A 26,023-nucleotide genomic window follows, 5' to 3' on the forward strand; every position below is an offset into this window, starting at 1 on the left:
CTGGTCTTTCACTAAACAAGTCAAATTACCCTGGGATAGCCATGTGGCCAGCGTTCTGCAGACTATAGGTTGCATTGCATATTGGACTGAGCCAGAGAAAATGACAAAAAAGGAACTGTTCAATCTGTGAAGGAAACATCCTGGAACTATATGCTGACCAATCAGATGGGTTTGAAATTGGACCAGCTTCGGGCGTTTAAGCCTCTTTCTTCCTTTGAGCCATAAATGGACAAAATTAATCCCCCCTTTAATAAGCCATCATATATAAATTTTAGACTAGGCACTTTGCCAGTCAAGCAGTACACCAGGTCGTGACATAAAGATGTGCCTAGTGCATCTAACTGTGGATGTTCTCATGGAGGGTAGGAGATGGTAATGCATTTTATGTTGCTTTGCACTTTTTCTGCCGGGATTGGAAAAGAATACCTGTGCTCGCTGTTTCTAGCATACTCAATAAGAAGCTGTAAGGATGCTTTGTCCTTGTGTATATGCACGGACTTGGAGCAAGTTGTCACCCAAGTATTCACATAGATATACGCTGTAGGGAGAATAACTAGGTAACATCATTAGCAGGGTTTAAGGGGAGTTTTTTGTTGGCTAGACAGGGGTAAGTACATGGATCACTGAGACCATACGTAAATTATTTAAAAAAAATTGCAGGCAAATGAAGGGCTTGGGGGTCCCACAGTCAATACTGCCTATACAGCCCTTATTTATATGCACAAACATTGTCTAGCTGCTCAGTATAACCCAATACGGGACTGGTGGAAAACGAGATAAAATGATGTAGGACGTGATGTAAACTTGGATGAGCTTTACCCCTATTATTATGTGCAAAGGGTCGTCTAAGGCCCACGGCTTAGTACTTCTGGTCATAAGTGACAGGGCTGTGCAAAGCAATTTAAAGCTGCATTGATTTTTTCAATTGTCTTTATGCTGTGTAAGTCAGGACCGGTCCGGGTAAGAGCAGAAAAGTGTCTGTATGTTCCTTGAATCCAGTATTAGAGGCCTGCTGGGATGTTCCATTAAAGTGGCTTTGATATTTTCAAATTAAACAAAAGAACCAAGCACTTGTACTTTACCTTAGCAGTAGGGATTCTTTTAAATTCTATTTGTTCCACAAAGTTTATTCATTTTTAAATGGGGGCTTTTGTATGTTTTTTTATGCTCTGTATTGGCACTTCAATGTAAGAAATGGTGTTTATATATTGTATGGCCTAGATACGCTATGCTGGCACAATAAATACACTTTGAAACTTGTAAAAACTTTCTGCATGTCCTCCATATTTCTACCATTTTGTTCCTGTATCCCCGCTTTCTTTCACTTACACTTTTACCCTCATTTTCCTCTCTCTCCTACATATTCTATATGCCTTGCTTTTCTTATTTATTTATTTCACTCTCTTTATTTCCTCACATCTCATCACTTTCGTCATTCTTTTTACATCTTTCTCTCCCTGGTTCTATAATTTCTATGTTTCTTGAACTCATTTTTCTGTCACCCTCAAACATTTCCTGTTTTTTTTAGGTCCAGCGTTAGCCAACACCTCTCGATTCTACTAAAATGCATTTATAGGGACTTTCAGACATCTCTCTTCCTCTATTGGTTAGTTGTTTCATTGTCATTTCTTCAGCTCACTATAGCATAGACCATGGAGCAATGGGTCAGCTTACTTTAGCCATTGGCTAACTTCACCACACGGCATTGTGCTCTTTCACAGTAGTTCCATTTAGTGGCAGGTTTTGCTATGGCGATGTGTGTATTTGAGTCCCAAACATATTAGCTGTTAACCATATTTTAAAATATCTTGATGATTATCTAGCAGCTCACACAGCAAAAGTGTTCACAAAGAAATGCCAAAACAAAACAAGCACTGACAAAGTCGAAATACTGGTGCCCACGCTAGACCTATTACCTTTGCCAATTACTAGTATGTGTTGCAATTCCACAGAAACACTTTTTTGGTTGCACAGTTATGGTGACTTGTGCTTTATGTAGCACTTGCTCCACCAGATTTCTGACGTTCTTTCATCCATACCCATTTTATAAATTTAAGAATGATGAAAGGTTGTGATGCCCATGCTGAAATTTAATACTTGTGCCCTATAGGGTAGACACAGAATTCTGCAAAAATGGCAATAGTGGATCATATACCCACATTAGGCCTTGGCAAAACATTTGTTACATAGATTAACTCTTGAGAAATTCACAAATTTTGGTCCAAATTTAAGAAGGACCTAGCGCCACCTAGCATCACATTAGCATCATTTGTGTTACGCGAATGTGGTGTTAGGTTGGCAAAAACGCTGCGCCAAATTTACAAAGTGGTGCAATGCACGCATTGCACCACTTTGTAAACCATTGGACCACATTATGTCTGCGTCAGGCATAATGTATGCAAGGGGGGCAATCCTCTGTAAGGAGGCCCAGAAAAACGGCGCAGTGGAATCTATCAGATTCCCCAGCGACATTTTTCTCATCATTTTTAACGCCTGCTCAGTGCAGGCGTTAAATTGAGGCACACCATTGTTTATAATGGGCCTCTATGTACTTTGCAAGATTAGCACCGACATTTTTGGCGCTAATCCTGCAAAGTACCACAATAGCATCAGAAATGATGACGTTATTGATCCTAACGTGTGCCATGATGACGGCTCACACATGGTGGCGTTACGGGGGCACAATGGGGCGCAAGAAAAGTGGTGCTTCATGTAATAAAGCGCCACTTTTCTTAAATCTGTGCCATTTTGTTTAAGCAAAATCTGCGAAATGTCTTGCCATTTCATGAGTGCAAATGTATTCTTAATTTGTGCTCACAGGACACTAGTCTAAGCATAAAGGGGGTCATTACAACCCTGGCGGACGGTGTTAAAGCGGCGGTAATACCGCAAACAGGCCGGCGAAAAAAAAAAAGGGAATTATGACCCTGGCGGAAACCGCCAACAAAGACAGCCACTTTAACACACCGCCCGCCACGGCGGTACAGACAAGCAGCACGGCGGTCACCGCCAACAGACAGGCGGAATACAATGTACCGCCCATAGCATCACAACCCGCCAATCCGCCACCTTTTCCGGGGCGGATTCACCGTGGATAAAAACACGGCGGAAACAGTTGCTGCAATGGGAAAACGCTCACCTGAACACATCCCACGAGGAAGGAGGACTCCATGGAGCCGGAACTCCAAATACTCCCTGCGCTTGTCTTTCTGCTCCTCTAAGACCACCATCTACGAAGGTGCCAAAGACAACGGTGAGTACTGCACCTACGACATGGGGGAGGCAAAAGTTAGGGGGACACCCACGAAACACCCCCACCCCCACCCTCGCATATTACAACATACACACCAATGCATTTCCAAACATCACAGTAACAACCCACAATCCCCCCGGAAGAATGCAAAGACAAAGCGAAATCCGTTCAAACATTGTAATGTTGCAATAAACAAGTCTTGCAAAAATATACAGATATGTACGAAAATCTGGCAGAAATTTATACATTACGAGAAGTAGTGCAGATATGTACATATCAATGTCCGTGCACCACTAGTCCAAAAATGCATGGGCAAGGCCCACAAAAGATACCTGACCACAATTGGAGAGAACACTGCCGGGGCATCAGATAGAAATACTACAGGCACCTCAGGGGGAAGGGAAGGGGGGGCACCTCAGCCGGAAGACTGCAAAGCCAGATCCACGACGGGGCTCCATGCCCACTGTGCCATCCTGGGGAGTGCAAAGCCACAGTCTCTCAAGTCTCTACAGTGGGTGGCTTGCCCACTGTGCCATCCTGGGGAGTGCAAAGCCGCAGTCTCTCAAGTCTCTACAGTGGGTGGCCTGCCCACTGTTCAATCCTGGGGAGTGCAAAGCCACAGTCTCTCAAGTCTCTTCAGTGGGTGGGTTGCCCACTGTTCAATCCTGGGGAGTGCAAAGCCACAGTCTCTCAAGTCTCTACAGTGGGTGGCTTGCCCACTGTGCCATCCTGGGGAGTGCAAAGCCTCAATTTCGCAAGTAGATAACATCCGCCAGTGGCTCGTGAGGGGGACTGGTGCCCAGACTGGATTAGTCTCCCCGTGAAAGTTCCTGTCCGTCACTGTCCCAGCTGCACATGGGATAAGGATGCTTGATGTGGCGGTCTATTCATTCTTACCCGGTGCATGCCCTGTTCAGCGGTGCTTTGCCATGGCGGTTCTGGACTGTTCAGCGGTGCTTTGCCATGGCGGTGCTTGCCCTGTTCAGCGGTCTTCACCATGGCGGTCATTGCCCTGTTCAGCGGTGCTTTGCCATGGCGGTTCTGGACTGTTCAGCGGTGCTTTGCCATGGCGGTCTTTGCCCTGTTCAGCTGTGATTTGCCATGGCGGTCTTTGCCCTGTTCAGCGGTGCTTTGCCATGGCGGTGCTTGCCCTGTTCAGCGGTCTTCACCATGGCGGTCATTGCCCTGTTCAGCGGTGCTTTGCCATGGCGGTTCTGGACTGTTCAGCGGTGCTTTGCCATGGCGGTCTTTGCCCTGTTCAGCGGTGATTTGCCATGGCGGTCTTTGCCCTGTTCAGCGGTACTTTGCCATGGCGGTCATTGCCCTGTTCAGCGGTGCTTTGCCATGGGGGTCTTTTCCCTGTTCAGTGGTGCTTTGCCATGGCGGTTCTGGACTGTTCAGCGGTGATTTGCCATGGCGGTTCGGGACTGTTCAGCGGTGCTTTGCCATGGCGGTTCTGGTATAGACATTGGTGTGTGGCATGACGTTCCCTAGACTGGGCATTGGTGTGTGGCATGACGTTCCCTCATAGCCCACCTGGGCTGTGGCAGCCGGGGCGCTCCTGGGCGATGACTCCGGCGGTGGTTTCCTGACCAGTGACGATACTTGGGCCCTCCTGGGCACTGACTCCAGGGGTGGCTGTGGTCTCCTGACCAGTGAACATACTTGGGCCCTCCTGGGCAATGACTCCGGCGGTGGTCTCCAGACCAGTGATGATACTTGGGCCCTCCTAGGGGGTTGACTCCGGCGGTGGCGGTGGTCTCCTGACCAGTGACGATACTTGGGCCCTCCTGGGCACTGACTCTGGCGGTGGTCTCCTGACCAGTGACGATACTTGGGCCCTCCTGGGCACTGACTCCGGCGGTGGTCTCCTGACCAGTGACGATACTTGGGCCCTCCTGGGCACTGACTCTGGCGGTGGCGGTGGTCTCCTGACCAGTGACGATACTTGGGCCCACCTGGGCACTGACTCCGGCGGTGGTCTCCTGACCAGTGACGATACTTGGGCCCTCCTGGGCACTGACTCCGGCGGTGGCGGTGGTCTCCTGACCAGTGACGATACTTGGGCCCTCCTGGGCACTGTCTCCGGCGGTGGTCTCATGACCAGTGACGATACTTGGGCCCTCCTGGGCGATGACTCCGGCGGTGGTCTCCTGACCAGTGACGACGGTGCTGGCGGTTGGGTCTCGACCGTCGGGAAGGATGGCGCCCTTCTCCGCCGTGATACTCACAACAGGCTGGGCAGACTTCCTCTGGCCCTTCCCCACCTTTGGTGGAGTCACAGCTGACTCTCCAATCCCCTTGGAACCCATGTGAGTTGTTTTCCCACCAGGAGTCTTCACACGGTCCCGTCGTCCACTCTCCAATTTCAGAGCCTTTACAGGGGGTGGGCTGCCAGTGCCTTGGCTACGGGTCACACTGCCTGCCCTGGTGGACGGTGCACTCCACATACCTTGAACAGGCACCACTGGTATTGGAGGCTTTTTGGCTGAGGCGCTACGACGGGACTGATGAATTGGAGGGGGGGGCAAAAAGGTCAACTTTACAGAGGGACAGTTTCTGACGAACACTGGGATGGGTAGTTGGAGGGGGCCTGGGAGTGGAGGAAGAGGAGGTTGTTGTAGGAGGTGTCACTTTAGGTGTTTTGGGTGCCGGTGCAGGTACTGGAGGCTGTCGTGAGGTGGATGGATGTTGGGTGTGTGATTGCCGGCGTTTGTGTACTTTGGGAGGGGGCGTCACAGACACACTGGGAGAGGACACAGGGGACGTGTAAATGGCAGTGGAGGTGGTGAGTGCAGGTGAGCGGCTTGGGGTGCTGGGTGTCCTTGTGCGATTCATGGTGCCTGTAGATGTGGTGCATGCAGGTGTGTGTGTAGACGAGACTTGGAGGGAGGAGGGAGAAGAGGAGGAGGGGGACACAGTGGAGGCAGTGGATGTTGCTGTGTCTGTATGTGGGTAAGGCTTGCGTGAGTGCCTGTGGGTTGTGTGGTGCCTATGTTTGCTGGAGCTACCTGCGTGTGCTGACTTGTGTGCATGGTAGTCTGTAGGTGTGCTTGGGATGGGCTGGGGTACAGGGGATTGGGTCTGGGTGGAGGAGGTTGGAGGGGTGAGGGTACAGACAGGGACAATGGCTGCCATCAGTGCTGAGGCCAGAGATTGTAGGGTTCGCTGAAGGACAGCCTGACCAGAATGAATGCCCTCCAGGAATGCATTACTGTGTTGCAACTCACGTTCTACACCCTGGATGGCATTCACAATGGTAGACTGCCCAACAGTGAGTGACCTGAGGAGGTCAATGGCCTCCTCACTGAGGGCAGCAGGGGTGACTGGGGCAGGGCCTGAGGTGCCTGGGGCAAAGGTGATGCCCACCCTCCTGGGTGAGCGGGCACGGGGCGAACGCTGAGGGGCTGCTGGGAGGGCGGTGCTGGTAGGGGAGGTGGCGGCTGTACCTGTAGAAGTGGGGTGCACAGATGGTGCCGCCACCACAAGGGAGCCCCCATCGGCGGACGAGTCCGTGTCGCTGCTTGGTGATCCGGTGGCCGACGTGAAGCTCCCCTCGCCCTCCGTCCCACTGGTGCATTCAGAGTCCATGGTGTGGCCCTCCATGGCCATGTGGGATGCAGCTCCCTCGTGCTCCGGTGCCACTGTACCTCCGCCTGATGATGCTGATGTACAAAAGAACAGGGAGAGCACAAAAAGGGGGGGGACAGAAGAAAGACAGGTTGAGTGCATGGCATACCGCTACCGTTGGCGGACAAGACAGACACAGCAGCCCCCTGCATTACGCCGTGCTCCTGCCCTCTGCATATGCAATTTCTGGGATATGGCCTACATGGCAATGGTGGACATCTGCACACATGGATGCCACAGGGGCAACTATACCTCGACTTGGCATTCTACTGAGGTGGGGTAGAGTGCCACATGGGCTGCATTACAGAGGGGCCTAGTCTTCGTGTTTCTGGCAGGCCTAGGTACACCCACAGCCTCCTCCCCCACCCAGACCCCGCTACTGCGCGCAAATTCAGCAGAATGAGGTTGTACTCACCCCCTTGTGCTGTGATGCCCTCAAGCGCCCATCCAACTCCGGGTAGGCCACCGTCAGGATCCGGAACGTCAGGGGGGTCATGGTGTGACGGGCACCCCTCCCACGTTGGGAGGCCATCCCCAGCTGAGCCTCCGCCGTCTTCTTGCTGCAGCGGCGAATGTCCTCCCATATTTTCCGGCAGTGGGTGCCCCGTCTCTGGTGGGCCCCCAGGGTCCGGACCTCCTTGGCGATGGCACGCCAAATGTCCCTCTTCTGGTGGGTGCTGACCTACATGACATGCGCGAAGGGAAGAGGAACAGTCATTACCAACTGCACCGTCAATGTGAGTGGCCCTCTCCCTATTCTGGCCATTCTATGAACTCTGCCCCCTTCTCTCTTCCAACCAGCCCTCTCCACCCAGGCCTAGCCCATACAACGTGCTCCCTGTGTACTGACCTGTTGGTCTGGAGGACCGTAGAGTAGCGTGTACTGGGGGAGGACCCCGTCTACCAGTTTCTCCAACTCCTGAGCATTGAAGGCAGGGGCCCTTTCCCCAGACGCAGCAGCCATTGTCACTTCCAGACCGAGGTCACAGCAGCACTTGCAGTGTAGGTCCTCTCCTGTCGAAGGTCAGGTATCTAGTGATTGAACTGATAGAAAATGGCGGTGACGTCCGCGGCGGTGCGCATCATCACCGACGGCGCACCTGTTCATTGGCTCCTGGGACCCATAGGGTCCAATGTTAACCAATGCAGCATTGCGCCGCGGTCTACGACCGCCTACCGCGACGGTGTGCAACGCCAGCGCTGTTACCCCACAATCCCATTGTCCCAGTTTAGAGGTCAGGCAGCCGCCATTTCAGGGGCCCACATGGCTTCATTTACCTCGGCGTCACACATAGCTAGGCCTACACTCAACACACATACAGGAAGGGTTTTGTGATTGGTGTAGTCTTGTGTGTAACTGTGGGTACATACCTGGATGAAAAATGACTGATTCGTCGCTGTTGTCCTTCGTAGGCACCGTCAGCTGGGACATGTGAGAAGATGGCGGAATCCTCCGGTGTACCGACCGCTGGTGGACCTGTTGACAATGGAAGAGCGACATGTAATCGTCACCTACAGGTTTGACCGTGCCACAATCCAGGAACTATGTACCCAGTTAGAGCCAGACCTGATGTCACCAATCCGCCATCCGACTGGAATCCCCCCTGACGTGCAGGTGCTGTCAGTGCTCCATTTCCTTGCAAGTGGGTCATTCCAGACAACAGTGGCCATGGCATCAGGGATGTCCCAGCCTATGTTTTCCAACGTTTTGTCCAGAGTGTTGTCTGCCCTGCTGAAACACTTAAGGAGATACATCATTTTCCCTGAGGTGGAAGATTTGCCTACAGTTAAAGGTGACTTCTATGCCCTTGGACATATCCCCAACGTCATAGGTGCCATTGATGGGACCCATGTAGCTCTGGTCCCCCCCCACAGGAGTGAACAGGTGTACAGAAACAGGAAGAGTTATCATTCCATGAATGTTCAGATGGTCTGTTTGGCAGACCAGTACATCTCGCAGGTAAATGCTATGTTCTCTGGCTCAGTGCATGACGCCTACATCCTACGGAATAGCAGCATCCCTGATATGATGGCTCAACTCCAGAGGCACCGTGTCTGGCTATTGGGGGACTCTGGTTACCCCAACCTGTCATGGCTACTGACCCCAGTGAGGAATCCCAGGACCAGGGCAGAGAAACGGTACAATGAGACCCATGGGTGGACTAGGAGGGTGATCGAACGCACCTTCGGCCTCCTGAAGGCCAGGTCTGAACCTGAGACTGGGGTACACAGACACACCCATTGCACACCATCACACACACAAATGCATTAATCATGCTCTTATGCCCCTGCAGGAACCCGAAGGACCGTCACCACACCAGAGGGTCCAGACAACACCACTCCACCCCCAGAAGAGGCCCACAGTGACGATAGCAGCTCTGCCCTACTGGATCCTGATGACCAGCCCGGACCATCGTGGGCCTCACGACAGTCGGTTCCCCTTGCACAGGCACAGCCCAACACTGACTTTCCACCCTCTGGTAACACCAGCACAGCACCCACCCAGCGGGCCCATACCTCCGTACCCAGGACAGGTCAATCAGCGGTGTGTCCACCACTACAGGGAACCAAGGAGAACCCACCACCCCAACAACAACAGGGACCTGGGGGCAGTGGTAGTGGGCACACGGTCCAGGGGACGGAGGCACAGGAACACAGGGGAACTGGGAGGGCTGCTGTGCGACAGGGGGCGGACAGGCCAAGGGAACCCACTCTCCACGAGGCCCTCACCTCTATCATGGGAGCATACCACCACTCCCAGGAGACGATGGCTACGGTCCTGGCCAAGTTTCAGGAGACCCAGCGCCTGCAGGACGACCAGTATTTGGGGTTCAGGGAGGAGCTCAGGACCATCAGCTCCGCACTGGGCACCATCGTAGGGGTGCTGAAGGACATACAGAACACCATGAGGGACACCGTGGCACTCCAAGGGGCCCCTGACACTAGCCAGGACGATGAACTGCCCACCACCTCCGCCGGCGCTAGTGGACAGGACGCCCCGCCACAGGACCACCACACCAGCACCCCACCCCCTGCAGACGGACAACCACCACGCAAGCGGTCCCTGAGAGCCAGGAACAGGACAGAGCAAGATGGCAAGACCCCCGCCAGGAAATGAGACCACCCTGATTGTCCCCCCAGTGACCCACTTTGTTACCCTGTCCATACTTGAACTGCCCCAGCTCCACTTCCTATGCCCAGATGGGCAGTGCACCTGTGAGACTAATAGACTGGACTCTGCCATGGACATTCCTCCGCCATCACCCATCCTCATATTACAACCCCCTCCCATTTCTGAGCACTTCAATAAACACCCTTGAAACACAAAACAATCTGGAGTCAGTCTGTGAGATTGTAAATAAGTATTATCAATGACAGAGTCATAATGCGTTTCCCATTGTAAAGCCAACATACCTATGATACACATCACAAGTCCTTGAAGGATGCAAGCAGATGACACACGTTGGTAACCACACCTGTGAAACCGTAATGGAAAGGTACAACTCAGTTACCAAATACTGGTTGAAATCGACAGACAGGATAGAGGTAGACGTGTGAAAGTTAATGCAATGGTAAAAATGAAAATGTTCTCACCAGTGTCTCACTGGAAATATTGCTGTAGGACTGACTCCCTGTTGTCGTTGTCTTCTTCCTCAGCTTCCTCCTCATCACTGTCCACAGGCTCCACAGCTGCCACAACACCGTCATCTGGACCATCCTCCTGCAGAAAAGGCACCCGGTGTCGCAAAGCCAAATTATGAAGCATCGAGCAGGCGATGATGATCTCGCACAACTTCTTAGGTGAGTAGAATAGGGAACCACCTGTCATATGGAGGCTCGTAATATGGCTGGTGGTATATCCGTCACTTTACCGTCACTTTTGGGACGGATTAACACCTCCTCCAAAGTTGTAATCAGGCCCTATGTGTATTAAATACAAACCAATGCCAGAATGTAAAATAAATTTTGTACATTTAAGTCAAAATGGTGCCATGTATTATAATTGTCCTTGCATTATTAAAAGCCCTTTCAGCCCTATGGGTGGTGCGCCCCCTGGATTTCTGCTAAACAGGGTTGCATAACCAGCGCGAAGCTGGGGTTTTAAAAAATCCTTGCATTGCTCACAGGGTAGGAAGCCTGGAAGGACTACTCGGGGCAGGGACTCAGGGGGTAATTCTGACTCCCGCGGGCGGCGGAAGCCGCCCGCCTGGCGGGAACCGCCAGAAGACCGTACCGCGGTCAAATGACCGCGGCGGTCATTCTGACTTTCCCGCTGGGCCGGCGGGCGACCGCCTGAAGGCCGCCCGCCGGCCCAGCGGGAAAGCCCCTTCAACAATGAAGCCGGCTTCGAATGGAGCCGGCGGAGTTGAAGGGGTGCGACGGGTGCAGTGGCACCCGTCGCGATTTTCAGTGTCTGCAAAGCAGACACTGAAAATCTTTATGGGGCCCTGTTAGGGGGCCCCTGCACTGCCCATGCCAGTGGCATGGGCAGTGCAGGGGCCCCCAGGGGCCCCACGACACCTGTTCCCGCCATCCTGTTCCTGGCAGTAAGAACCGCCAGGAACAGGATGGCGGGAAGGGGGTCGGAATCCCCATGGCGGCGCTGCTTGCAGCGCCGCCATGGAGGATTCCTATGGCCAGGGGGAAACCGGCGGGAAACCGCCGGTTTCCCTTTTCTGACCGCGGCTTTACCGCCGCGGTCAGAATTGGCCAGGAAGCACCGCCAGCCTGTTGGCGGTGCTTCCGCGGTCGTTGGCCCTGGCGGTCCATGACCGCCAGGGTCAGAATGACCCCCTCAGTCCCCTATTTCTGCAAGGCAGGGCTGCATCACCAGTGCTGTGTGCACAATTTAAAAATCCCAGCAAAGCCTGCGGTGCAGGACGCTCAGGGGATGTACCAGGGCACATGCATGAGTAAAAGTCTGGGCCAAGGGCGAGCCCATCTCGGCCTGGGCCTGTCAATCTGGGTTGGGCCTCGCTGCTTTCCTCTTAGCTTTTTCATCTCAGGATCATAGCCTAACATGGGAAAAAGAAAATAATCTCCTTTGGTGACTGACCACGCTAACACAAATAAGCAAACAAACTCTTCCATCATGTCCTTCCCTACTCCTGCAGTGGGGGCCTTCACAGATGAAATATGCTCTATTGAGGAGGAACTAATGATTAGCAGCAGTCACCCCAATAGTGTTTCAAATCATCAATGCATCAGACAGAGGCAACCTATTATCGTTAACCATGCTAAGCCTCCACCTACTTGGGAAAGGGGCACAGTCCCATGATGGCAGCTGCAGAGGTCCATCAGCCCTCGAGTCATCCTTACCAGTCTGCCAAAGGAAGATGAGAGGGAACCAACAACAGTAAATCAGTCTCAAAGGCATGATCGTGGGGAGCTAGGGGTTGCATGGGCATAGAGGACATGGACTGTTGGGGGCCAAAGTCTTTTACTATCCTCACATATGGACGCTCTACAGGCAGCTATTTACGCTAAAGTGAAAATTTTATTCCAGGTCAGAGAGCGCATGAAAGAGTTATAATAAGATCATAAATTCAAAGCTGTTCCGAACATAGGCCCCCAAATTACATTTGGTCCAGGGCCCCCAAAATCCTTAACTCCAGGGGGCAATTTTCACCCTATAAAAACCAGTTCACCCTTCTGATCTAAATCATCGCAGCTCCATCCCCTTGGGTCAAGGGTCATCAGCTCACCCTACCCCACTTGTTTTGAGTGACAGACATGCCTCCAGAGGTAGTACCGTGCTTCGTAGACAGTTTTAGACTATCACTGCCCCCCCATGCTTCTCCCACCCCTCTGCCATCGAACAACGTATTCAATAGTTTTTGTGGACGTACCGCAGCTGAAGGACGGAGTGCATGAATCCAAATAGCAGTTAACCAACCAGGTTGTTCATTGTTGCAATGGGCAAGCCGGGGGTAACTCTTTTTTTGTTTGCCCAAGTTAAGATGGTGAGACGTGTTGATTGGATAGGGGAGGCCAGAATTGTTTTTGATGAGGATTGTATGTTAATTATTTTAGACAGTGCAGACATAGCTGACTCTCCACTTAAGCATCTCTTTGATACCTATGATGCTTGGTCACTCATACAAGGTCAGCCACTTGGATTGTTTGATTTCTCAGCACTGCACCAGATCCACCCAGTTCCCTTTAGATCAGGTCCCCGTTCTGAGCCAGTTTCTGAAAACATTTGTAACGTCTCTCTATTTCTAATCTGTTCGAGCCACTAAGTTCCATGAACAATCAGGACTGACTGTCCATCTCCTATCTCTCTCTCTACACCCCAGGACTCTCTCTACATCCCAGAACATTCAGGACTGACTGTTCATCTCCTCTCTCTCTCCCTACTACGTCCAGTCCTCCCCAACCACTTCTAGAGGGGGCTTTAATCCCATTTTGGGCATCCTGGGTTGAAATATTAGGGGCCTGAATTTCAAGAAACATCCCGCCTCTTGTCTTAACTTTTGTATCATTTGTACCAAAGAAACATGGGCTGTTGGCAATTCTTTCTATATGAATTAGTTTAGTTCTTATTTGAGTCAGCCATCCCTGCTATATCTTGTTGTGCTAAAGAGGGGTTAATTTCTTGGCATGGCAGTGAATTAAGTCAGCTGAACATCGGTTCACCTTACATCTTAGCTGTCCTATTGCAGTTTTCTAAATCAAATAGTTTGTTGGGTATAAATGTGTATGTTTCTCCCTAATATAGAAATAGGACTGATAATTTTGTGGCCTTACGGGCTTCTATAGATCATTGTGGAGATTAATTCATCCTATTTAGTCCTGTGGTTTCAGTAGGTGATTTTAACTTACATCCTTGTTGTAGGGAAATGGCTTCCTTGGCATGGTTACCCCCTAACTTTTTGCCTTTTGCTGATGGCAGTTATGACTGAAAGTGTGCTGGGACCCTGCTAACCAGGCCCCAGCACCAGTGTTTCCCTAAACTATACATTTGTTCCCACAATTGGCACAGCCCTGGCACACAGATAAGTCCCTTGTAAATGGTACCTCTGGTACCAAGGGCCCTGTGGCCAGGGAAGGTCTCTAATTATGCCACCTTGGGGACCCTCACTCAGCATATGCACCGTGCCTCACAGCTTGTGTGTGCTGGTGGGAAGAAAATGACTAAGTCGACATGGCACTCCCCTCAGGGTGTCATGACCACCTCTCACTGCCTGTGGCATAGGTAAGTCACCCCTCTAGCAGGCCTTACAGCCCTAAGGCAGGGAGCAATATACCACAGGTGAGGGCATAGTTGCATGAGCACTATGCCCCTACAGTGTTTAAGCCAAACCTTAGACATTGTAAGTGCAGGGTAGCCATAAAGAGTATATGGTCTGGGAGTCTGTCAAATACGAACTCCACAGTTCCATAATGGCTACACTGAAATCTGGGAAGTTTGGTATCAAACATCTCAGCACAATAAATGCACACTGGGAGTGTGGGATTTAATGTAAAATACACCCAGAGAACATCTTAGAGATGCCCCCTGAATTCCAGTCCGACTCCTAGTGCTAGGCTGACCAGTTCCTGCCAGCCTGCCACAACCAGACCAGTTTCTGGCCACATGGGGTGAGTGCCTTTGTCACTCTGTGGCCAGGAACAAAGCCTGTACTGGGTGGAGGTGATTCTCATCCCCCTGCAGGAACTGTAATACCTGGCAGTGAGCCTCAAAGGCTCCTGCCTGTTGTTCCAGCACCCCAGGACAACGCATCTAGTGGAGATGCCTGCCCCTCCGGACACAGCCCCCACTTTTGGCAGCAAGTCCAGAGGAGATAATGAGAAAAACAAGGAGGGGTCACATACCTGCCAGGACAGCCCCTAAGGTGCCCTGAGCTGAGGTGACTCCTGCCTTTAGAAATTCTCCATCTTGACCCTCTCCAGGATTGTCAGTTTGCTCCTCTCAGCCTTCCTGGTTGGAGTCATCCTCTACCTCCTCCCCTGTCTGATCTGGACCAGTGCTTAGTCCCTAGTCATCTTGGAGGAGAAGATTTAAGAGGAACTCCTTATTGGGGTACTTCCCAATCCCTAAGCTTCTTTTAATACAGAGACCCCTCAAACTTTTAATGTTAAGACTTTCATATGTTGTTTTCAAAACTCTAGGGGTAACTTCCACAGAAGACATATTGAAAGAGAAAAAGTTTAGGAAAGTCAGTAAAAAGGTTAGTAGACTAACAGAGCTAACTCTTTACAGAAAAGAAGAAAACTTTTCCACATATCTATCTGTTAATCAGCCCCCTACTGGTAGTGGGAAGGGTTCACACACAAGTAGGGCTCCCTTCACCCCTAGAGGCCAGGTCACTAGAGTGGCCCTCTGCACACTCTCATGGTACACAATGCGAACCCTGAGGACCAGACCTAGATAGGGAACTCAGAAAGCTGAGGTTAGAGGAGGCCAGACTGAGGCTAATGCAGCCACAGTTGGCCTTAGACAGGGAATCCCTGGCTGTGGAGAAAGAGAAGCAGGGTTAGTTCACCATGGTGGCAGCAGCAGTTTTAGAAACTCAAATGTTAGGGAACCTTCATTTGATTCTAGAAATCTGCACAAAGTTGTCCCTCCTTACAGGGATGGTGACGACATCTACAAGTGGTTTGCTGCACTTGAGAGGGCCTGTAAAGTTCAGAGGGTCCGTCATGTACAGTGGGCTGATATTCTTTACTTTTTCTTCTCTGGCCAGGGGAGAGACAGACTTCTTATTGTCAGAGAGGATGATGCAGATAATTATCGAATTCTTAAAGGTGCACTCTTAGATTGTCTGGGCTTAACCACTCAACAGTACAGACTTCAATTCAGAGAGACCAGAAAGGAGTCATCACAGGACTGGACAGACTTTGTAGACTGTTCTGTGAAGGCTCTAGAAGGTTGGTTAAAAATGCAGGAAGGTGACTGACTATGAAAGCCTGTATAACTTGATTCTGAGAGAGCATATTGTGAATAATTGTGTGTCTGACTTGTTACATCAGTATCTTGTGGGCCCAGATCTGACCTGTCCCCAAGAATTGGGAAAGAAGGCAGACAATGGGTCAGAACAAGGGTGAACAGAAAAGTTCATACAGAGGGTGACAAGGATGGCAAGAAGAAGGATGGTAGGTCACATGACAAGGGTGGGGATAAAGATAAAATATCATCAGAGTCTTCATCAGGCCCACAAAAATCCTCTGTGGGTGGTGGGTCCAAAACCTCTTCTCACAAAGATAAGAAACCTTGGTGTTACATGTATAAAGCCAAAGGCTATTGGGCAACTGGCAGTCATTGTCCAAAGAAAAACAACAAACCTCCCACCACCACAACCCCAACTGCAACCACTAGTGCCCCTAGTAATAGCAGTGGAGGTGGGAAGAGCACTACTAATAGCCAATCAAGGGCGTAGCTGGGCTCACCATTGGTAATGTAGTTGGGGTTGGTCTAGTTAGGGAGATCACTAAGGCTGTTTTAGTCTCTGATGGCGGCATTGACCTAGCCACTTTTGTTGCTTGTCCCTTTAATATGGATAACCATTAACAGCTACCCCTGATTAATGGTGTTCAGGATGAGGCCTACATGGACACAGGTGCCAGTGTCACCGTGGTGATGGAAAAACTGGGTGCCCCTGAGCAGCACCTACATGGTCACCAGTATCAAGTGACAGACGCCCATAGCAACACTGTTAGCCACCCCATGGCTGTTGTGAATCTCAACTGGAGGGGTTACTGGTCCAAAGAAAGTTGTGGTAGCCACTGATTTACCTGTAGAATGTCTGTTAGGCAATGATTTGGAGACTTCAGCTTGGGCTGAAGTCGAGTTGGAGGCCCATGCAGCAATGCTGGGCATTCCTGGGCATATCTTTGTTCTTACCAGTGCTCAGGCCAAGAAACAAAGAGAACCGGGAAAGTTGGATCCTGGAACAATGGACCAAGTGCTTCCAAAAACTAGGGGTAAGAAGGGCAAACCCTTGACCACTATCCCTCCCTCCACTGATGATTCCCTTTTTGAGGAAGATGAATTCTCTCCCTGTGCAGAACCTACACCAGAGGAGCTGGAAGCTGATACAGCTGAGCTTTTGGGTACAGGGGGTCCTGCCAGGGAAGAGCTGAGTGTGGCACAGCAAACCTGTCCCACATTGGAGGGCCTCAGACAGCAAGCTGTCAAGCAGCAAAATGATGATTTCACTGACACACACAGAGTTTATTGGGAGAATGATCTCCTTTATACTGAAGTAAGGGGCCCTAAACCTGGTGCCATCAGGACACTGGTCATCCCCCTTCAGTACAGGGAATTCCTCCTAATTCTGGCTCATAACATCCCTTTAGCTGTTTAGTGCAGCATATTTAGATGATATTGCTTTCTTTAGCTCCACCTGGGATGATCACCTGGTCCACCTCTGGATTGTTTTGGAGGCCCTGCAAGAGGAAGGCTAAACTATCAAGGCTTCAAAGTGCCAGGTAGGGCAGGGGAAAGTGGTTTATCTGGGCCACCTGTTCGGTGGAGAACAGATTCCAGCACTTCAGGGAAAGATTCAGACCATTATGGACCGGGCTCCCCCTACAACTCAGACACAGGTCAGAGCCTTCTTAGGTATCACTGGGTATTACAGGAGGTTCATTAAGAATTATGGCTCCATTGCAGCACCTCTTAATGACCTTACTAGTAAGAAAATGCCTAAAAAGGTATTGTGGACAGCTAGCTGTCAGAAAGCATTTGAGGAGCTGAAGCAGGCAATGTACTCTGCACCTGTATTAAAGAGCCTAAACTACTCTGAAAACTTCATTGTTCAAACAGATTCTTCTGAATTAAGGGTAGAGGCTGCACTATCACAACTGAACGCAGAGGGCCCGGATCAATCTGTTGCTTTCATTAATATGAGGTTGACCCCTAGAGAAAAGTGTTGGTCTGCCACAGAGAGGGAGGCCTTTGCTGTGGTCTGGGTGCTGAAGAAACTGAGACCCTACTTGGTTGGGACTCACTTCATTGTTCAGACAGACCACAAACCTCTATTATGGCTTAAACAAATGAAAGGTGAAAACCCTAAATTGTTGAGGTGGTCCATTTCCCTACAGGGGATGGACTATACAGTGGAACATAGACCCTCCATGCACAGGGAGAGTACCCACTCCAATCAAGGTGGACTCTACAGATATTTTCACTTAGACAATGAAGACTCATCTGGGCAAGGTTAGCATTACTGTCCCTCGTTTGGGGGGGGTGGGTTTTGTAGGAAAGTACAATCTTTCTTGGCATGTTACTATCATTTTTACCTGTATGTCAGTATGTTTTTGCCTGTCTCACTGGGAACCTGCTGGTCAGGACCCCCGTGCTCACAGTTTATGGCATAATGTGTGTGTGTGTATAGTGCTTAACTGTGTCACTGAGGCACTGTTAATAAGAACCTCAGTGCTTATGCTCTCTCTGCTTTTAAATTTGTCAATATATGCTAGTTACTTCATTTACCAATTTCAATTGGCACACTGGACCCCCCCTTATAAGTCCCTAGTATATGGTACCTAGGTACCCAGGGCATGGGGTTCCAGGAGATCCTTATGGGCTGCAGCATTTCTTTTGCCACCCATAAGGAGCTCAGACAAACCCTTCCACAGGCCTGCCATTGCAGCCTGCGTGAAATAGTGCACACACTATTTCACAGCCATTTTCACTGCATTTAAGTAACTTCTAAGTCACCTATATGTCTAACCTTAATTTACTGAAGGTTAGGTGCAAAGTTACCAAGTGTGAGGGCACCCTTGCACTAGCGAAGGTGCTCCCACATAGTTCAGGGCCAATTCCCGGGACTTTGTGAGTGTGGGCAGGCCATTACACGGTCAATACTTATATGTGGCCTCACAATGGTAACTCTGAATAAGGCCATGTAAGGTGTCTAAGATCATGGAATTATCCCCCCATTCCAAATCTGGTTTTGGGGAGCCAATTCCATGCATCCTGAGGGGTCCACCATGGACCCCCAGTACAGCCAAACCAGCTCTCTGAGGCTTGCAATGCAGCTACAGCTGCTGCACCTCACAGTCAGGGTTCTGCTCTCCAGGGGTCTGAGCAGCTCAGTCCCAGGAAGGCAGAACAAAGCATTTCTTTTGGGAGGAGGGTGTTACACCCTCTCCCTTTGGAAATAGGTATAACAGGCTGGGGAGGGGTAGCCTCCCCCAGCCTCTGGCAATGCTTTGAAGGGCACAGATGGTGCCCTCCGTGCATAAGCTAGTCTACACCGGTTCAGAGACCCCCAGTCCCTGCTCTGGCATGAAACTGGACAAAGGAAAGGGGAGTGACCACTCCCCTGTCCATCACCACTCCAGGGGTGGTGCCCAGAGCTCCTCAGTGTGTCCCAGACTTCAGTCATCTTGTTTTCCAAGGTGTGGGGACACTCTGGAGGCCTCTGAGTGTCCAGTGCCAGCAGGTGATGTCAGAGACCCCTCCTGATAGGTCCGTACCTGATAATGTAGCCAATCCCCCTCTCAGGGCTATTTAGGGTCTCTCTTGTGGGTTTCTCTTCAGATTCTGCTTGCAAGTTTCCATCAGGAACCCTTTGCAACTACTACTTCATTCTCTGACCTCGGATCGACCGCAGACTGCTCCAGGAACCACTGTAACAGCAACAAAGTATCCAGAAGGGCTACTTTTCCTTTGCAACTTCAGCTCCCGCCAGCAACTGCAACAGTTTCCACGTGTGCATGCTCTGGGGACTCCCTGTCATCAACCTGCACCAGAAGGACTGAAGAAATCTCCAGTGGAGTGACGGAGTCATTTCCCTGCTAAAGCAGGCACCTTCTAAGTCGACGACCGGTTCTCTTGGACTCATCTCCCGGCGACGAGCATGCTCCTTGGAACACAGAGGGTGGACCCCATCAACACAGACTATCCCGAGGTCCTGCTGACCCAATTTGAAGGAGGTAAGACCTTGCCTTCCCCGAGAACAACAGTACCCCTATGCACCACGTCTTCTTCACATCCTGTGGCCTCTGTGCACTATTTGCAAAATTCCATCATGCACAGCCTGGCCCAGGGCCCAAGTACTCTGTCCTGCAACACTCAATTCGTTGAGTTGATATCCGGCGGCGTGGGACCTTCCTTTGCAGTGCTGCACTAACCGCAATTTGCACCTCCTTTGTCCCCGTGTCCTGGGACTCCTGTGGGTGCTGAGTGCCCCCTCTTCCTCCTCACACAGAGTTAAGGCCCCCAGGTCCCTCCTGGGTCCAGACAACGTCACTGTGACGCAAACTGTGACTTTGCCAGAACCAAGGCTTGTTGGAGGAATCCAGTGCTTGCATCCAACTTCTCTCTGTGGGACATCCAGTGCATCATGCAGGAACCCACTGACATCTTCCTTGGGTGCATATATGCAGTGTTCGTCCATACGGGGGCTCTTCTTTTGCACCCTCTTCTGGGTTGGCAGAGGCTCCTATCCTTCCTTGAACTTCTTTCGACTTCTGGACTTGGTCTCCTTCCTTTGCCGGTCTTCAGGCCCAGGAATCCACCATTTGTTGTTTGCAGTCTTGCTTGGTTCTTGCAGTAACTCTAATCACGACTTATAGTGTGTCCTAAGGAAACTTGCAGTACTTTACTCCTGCTTTTCTGGGCTCTTGGGTGGGGTAATTTATTTACCTTTACTGTATTCTCACTCTCCCAGCGACTCTCTACACACTACACTTGTCTAAGGGGGAATTTGTGATTCACATTCCACTTTCTTAGCATATGGTTTGTGTAGCCCCTAGACCTATTTTCTCCCATTGCATTCCATAGCATTTCCTATTGTTTGCACTATCCTATGTCTAATTACTTACCTTACTTTGGTGTCTAGTGTATATATTGTGTATAATACTTACCTCCAGAAGGAGTATTGCCTCTAAGATATTTTTGGCCTTGTGTCACCCAAATAAACTACCTTTAGTTTTTGGTAACACTGAGTATTGTCTTTACTTGTGTATAAGTACTGTGTAACTATATGTGGTATTGCAGGAGCTTTGCATGTCTCCTAGTTCAGCTTACGCTGCTCTGCTACAGCTACCTCTATCAGCCTAAGCTGCTAGAACACTACTACATTTCACTAATAACGGATAACTGGACCTGGTGTAAGGTGTAAGTACCCAAGGTACCCACTACAAACCAGGCCAGCCTCCTACAGTCACTCTTCATATTTGTGCTGCATTCTGCAGCAGATAAACAAAGTGTCATAAGCCTAACTTGTCTGTCCATATGCAGGAAGGTCTCCCTTACGGTATAAAAACAAGTGAGTCCACAATGCAGACACACCTGCACCATGGTGCAGGGGGGCATGTGTTGCCACCATTCCCCAATCTGTGATATTGAGCATGCATAAGAAACACAAATGTGCTGTATGTTATTATTATTGCACATGTATGCCCTTTTCATTTAATGCAGGGCAGTACAGCTATGTGAGCCCCTGGGCTGCCCTGTGCCAACAATCTGGAAATAAGTCCCTGAGTGTGACCTCAAAATGGTTGAAAGATCCTCAGCAATGCAAAAAAATGTAAAGTATTGTGTTACAATACTGTATTCAAGAAAGGACCTCCACTTTATTATGTCTCTGTGTCCACAGGTAACTAGCATGTCAGATATCTAATATCTGTGAAACCTAATGAGGAAAAAATATTTGATCATACCCATCTCATTGCACCTTGGGAAATTACTACACTTGTCATGTTAAAACACCTGCCATCCTGTGTCTGCTACATTTAAAATACAAAAACCTAAACTAACGGTCACCTACAACTTCACCTTGTGTAGTAAGCCACGCATTCACCATTTCCATATTTTGTCTGTCTTGGTGCAATGCTGCCATTGCAAGTGCAGGTGGCAAGCCCACGATTATGCATCATGCAGAAACATGTTTCCAACACTGTCCTCAATAGGTGAGTCAGAATAGTTGTGAGAGGTTCACAGTTGCACTGTACACCGCTGAACTCCAAAAATTCTCTCAAGTTTTGTACAATCAACACAGTGGACGCACTACACTGCCACGTGTAGACTATCATGAAGCACGATGATATTCACTATACACTCTCCATGGCTGTAGTTGATGAACAACAGTGACTGCTGCTGTCACATCCAAATACGTGTCAAGGAATGGGACAACATTATCAGCACTTTCCAAATTTTGAAAATTCCAACATGTATGAGGTTAGACATGCCAACATAAGTACCAAAAATAAACAATTTAGAAGTTTGATAGATGTGTCAGCTCAATTGCCAACTGACTATCCATAATATTACTGACTTGCTATGGTCATGACATTGACACTCACAAGTTAGACAAATAGTAAGTGTAATAACAAAGACCAAAGTCAGAACACTTGTATGTGTCGTACAGTGTCAGTCATACCAAAAATTAAAGTGAGTGTATGTCAACCAATGTCAGTACCCTCCTGTACTGTGTGAAAAGTAGTTGAGTCAATCAGGATATAAAACAGTATGTAAATGAATGTGGGCACAGCAACCATTATGAACATTGTCTGATTGTTCCCTCCCTATCTTTGCAGCTGACCAAGGATATGGTCTGCAGCCATGGATCATGACCCCATATGCACATCCCCAGAAAGAGGCACAGCACAACTACAATAATGCCCATAGCAGGACCCGGTCCATTGTCGAGCTGACTTTTGGTATCCTCAAATCATGCTTTAGGTGTCTTGATTTGTCCAAAGAGACATTGCTCTACTCCCCCCTATGGTCTCTAAATCATCCTAGTCTGCTGCATTCTGCACAATATTTGTGTGAAAACCAATGTAACATGGGATATGGAAAATGCGGAGCAAGAAGGCCCTGCTGAAGATGAAAATGAAGAAGAGGGCCAACATCAAAATGTTGCATCAATTGCTGGGACACTCCAGAGACACAAAATTGTGAATATTTCTTTCACATAGGCATGAGAAAATTCAAGCCACTGATAAATGCGTTGTGTACCTGAAAAAAGGATATTAAAATTATTTTGTACCACTTACAATGTGTAAGCATTCTTTATTCCAAGTTACTTGTAAACCACTAAAATATCTATTCATATCTGCTAGTCAATGGCACACAACAAAGGTATGTTGCAATGTGTAATAAATAGGGTGGGACAACATCTTGCAATCCAAAAGAAGTGTCCATGTCAATGACCTGTGGAAAATGAATGCCTGTTGGAAATGCAGATCACAAACAACTATTGTAATATGGTAAAGTCATGCAGCTCATTGTAATGTGATATGTTCTATTGTAAGTAACGTCAGACAAATAAATACTTACAACAATTTGCATGAAAGTAAATGTTGCCCAAATACTCTGTGTGTGTTGTTCAGCTACCCATTTGCACTGCCACATACTTCTGAAGGATAGTAGACTGAACTCATAGTCTGATGCCTGTCAGCTGAGGCACTTAGGACCTCTTTAGAAGAAACTGGTGCATCGTGATCGATACACCATTTTTCTTGTGCTGCCCTGTGCCCCCATAATGATGCCATTAGTGCTGTATTTACAGTACAGTCCTCCTTGGATCACAGTGTCCACAGCTTCGTCATAAATTCTGACACAGTTGTGGCGCTACACCGTAGCATTGCTGGACTAGAATCAAAATGTTGACACTAGTACAGCACTAATAGGGGGGGTCCCATTCAAAACAGCACAACATCACTTTAACGCCTGCCCTGAGCAGGCGTTACAAAAATGACACTGTCATGGCAGAGAACGGCGCAGTGAAATCTTGTAGATTTCACTATGCCATTCCTGTGAGGATTTTTGCGGGGGAAGGAGCAGGTATAATGTGGCGCAAGGCTTTACAAACTGTTGCAATGGTACCATTGCTCCAGTTTGTAAATGTTGCGCTGTGTGAGGGACTGTTTGCGCCACCATAGCGTAAAACAAATGACCTACGGCAGTGCAAGGAGCTTCTAAATGAGTTCCTTAGTATGTGCTTGGGAACCCAGTCCAACCCATACAGTAGACATGTGCTTCATCAATGTGTGCAGGCAAATATAAAATACATTGTGACATATCACACCACACATATCACTTGAAAACACAAACATTTGCAGTACAAGATTATCTACCACCAATGCTGCCACATTAGCCCCAGGAGGTAATTATGGAAATAGACTAAGCCGGGATGTCTTACATAAGTGGTTCCCAACCTGTGGTCTGGGAACACTTGGGGAGCCAGAAAGCTTCCTCAGGTGGTCTGTGACAGCTTATGAAATTCATTAATATTAACAGATTAATAAAGTGTATATAAATAAAGTGGCTAAATGTACAATTGAAAATTTTAAAACACACTAAGGCCCTCATTATGACATTGGCGGTAAGTCCCACTTACTGCCATGCTGACTGCTGCCAACACAAAGCCACCGCGGCGGATAACCGCCAAGCATATTATGACACACACATACCAATCCGTCACTATACAGCCACACACACGTTTGCCAACCCAAAGGTCAGTGATTAACTGGTGGTAGCAAATCCCACACCGTTACGCCAACAGAACAGCGCCCATCACATTATGACCCACGAATCACCGCAGTGGACATTCAATGGCAGTAAACCACTGGCGGTACATACACCACATTGGTCAATTCAAACTACACACACCTGACACCCATACACCCACCACACCCACACACCCACAACACTATAAAACACACACCCACAGTACCCACAACCCTTTACGACTAAAAACGCATTCTCACCAGAGAGAGATACAGCAAGAGCACCCTCACAACCAGAGCCACATAACACTATCACCTATACACCACCCATGCACCTTACATCACACACTCCAACACATCACCCCACACACCCTCACCCACACCACTCACACTACACTACATGGCACCATAACAACACCCCAGGTTCTCAGAGGAGGAGCTAAGGGTCATGGTGGAGGAAATCATCCAGATTGAGCCACAGCTATTTGGATCACAGGTGCAGAAGACATCCATTGCTAGGAAGATGGAGCTATGGCGGAGAATCATGGACAGGGTCAACGCCGTGGGACAGCACCCCAGAACAAGGGATGACATCAGGAAGAGGTGGAACGACCTACAGTGGAAGGTGCATTCCGTGGCAGCAAGACACCAGCTCGCAGTACAGAGGATTGGCGGTGGACCCCCACCTCCTCAAACACAACTTACAACATGTGAGGAGCAAGTCTTAGCAATCATGCATCCTGAGGGCCTGGCAGGAGTAGGAGGAGGACTGGACTCTGGTAAGTCAAATCTCTATTATTATCACCCCCCCTACCTGCATGCCATCACAAACCCCCACCCTTAACCTCACTCCCATCACTCCACCACCTCCCGCATGCACCACCATCACAACCCACTCATCCCAATACAAAGCCCTGCATGCAACACCAATGCATGGACACCCCACACAGACCTGCATGGACACCTACCACCACTGCATGCACACTAGAGAGAATCACCTAGCCCACCAAATAACAAATCACACAAGGCAAATCTGCCAGGGCAATAACAACCATAGAGAGCAACACACCCATGCACAATATGTCACACGCAGAAACAATAACACTGCAATTACATCCCCACAGGTATCCCAGCCAATGTCACCGGAGAAGAGGTGCCAGCAACATCCAGTCCCTCCACAGAAGAGACCCACAGTGATGACAGCGGCTCTTATCGCCTGGATCTCGATGACCAACCTGGCCCATCAGGGATCTCCGGACAGTTGGTTACCCAGGCACAGTCTCACACCACCACAGAGCCTCCTCCCTCAGCAAACACCAACACAGCACACACCCAGAGGGCCCATACTTCTGTCCCCAGGACACATCAATCAGCAGTGTGTCCACCACTACAGGGACCCCAGGCCACCCCACAAACACAGGATGATCAGGGACCTAGGGTCAGTGGCAGTAGGCACACGGTTCAGGGGACAGAGGCATAGGACAATAGGGAAGCTGGGAGGACTGCTGTGTGACGGGGGAGGACAGGCCCAGGGAACCGTCTCTCCAGGAGGCACTCACCGCGATCCTGGGAGCATACCAACATTCCCAGGATACGCTGGGCCAGATACTGGCCAAGTTGCAGGAGAACATGCGCCTGCACAAGGGACTGTACCTGGGGATCAGGGAGGACTTGAAGGACATCAACACCACCCTGATCTCCATTGCAGGGGTGCTGGCAGACATGGCC

Source organism: Pleurodeles waltl, chromosome 4_2 (assembly GCF_031143425.1).
Source record: "Pleurodeles waltl isolate 20211129_DDA chromosome 4_2, aPleWal1.hap1.20221129, whole genome shotgun sequence".
Classification (NCBI taxonomy): Eukaryota; Metazoa; Chordata; class Amphibia; order Caudata; family Salamandridae; genus Pleurodeles; species Pleurodeles waltl.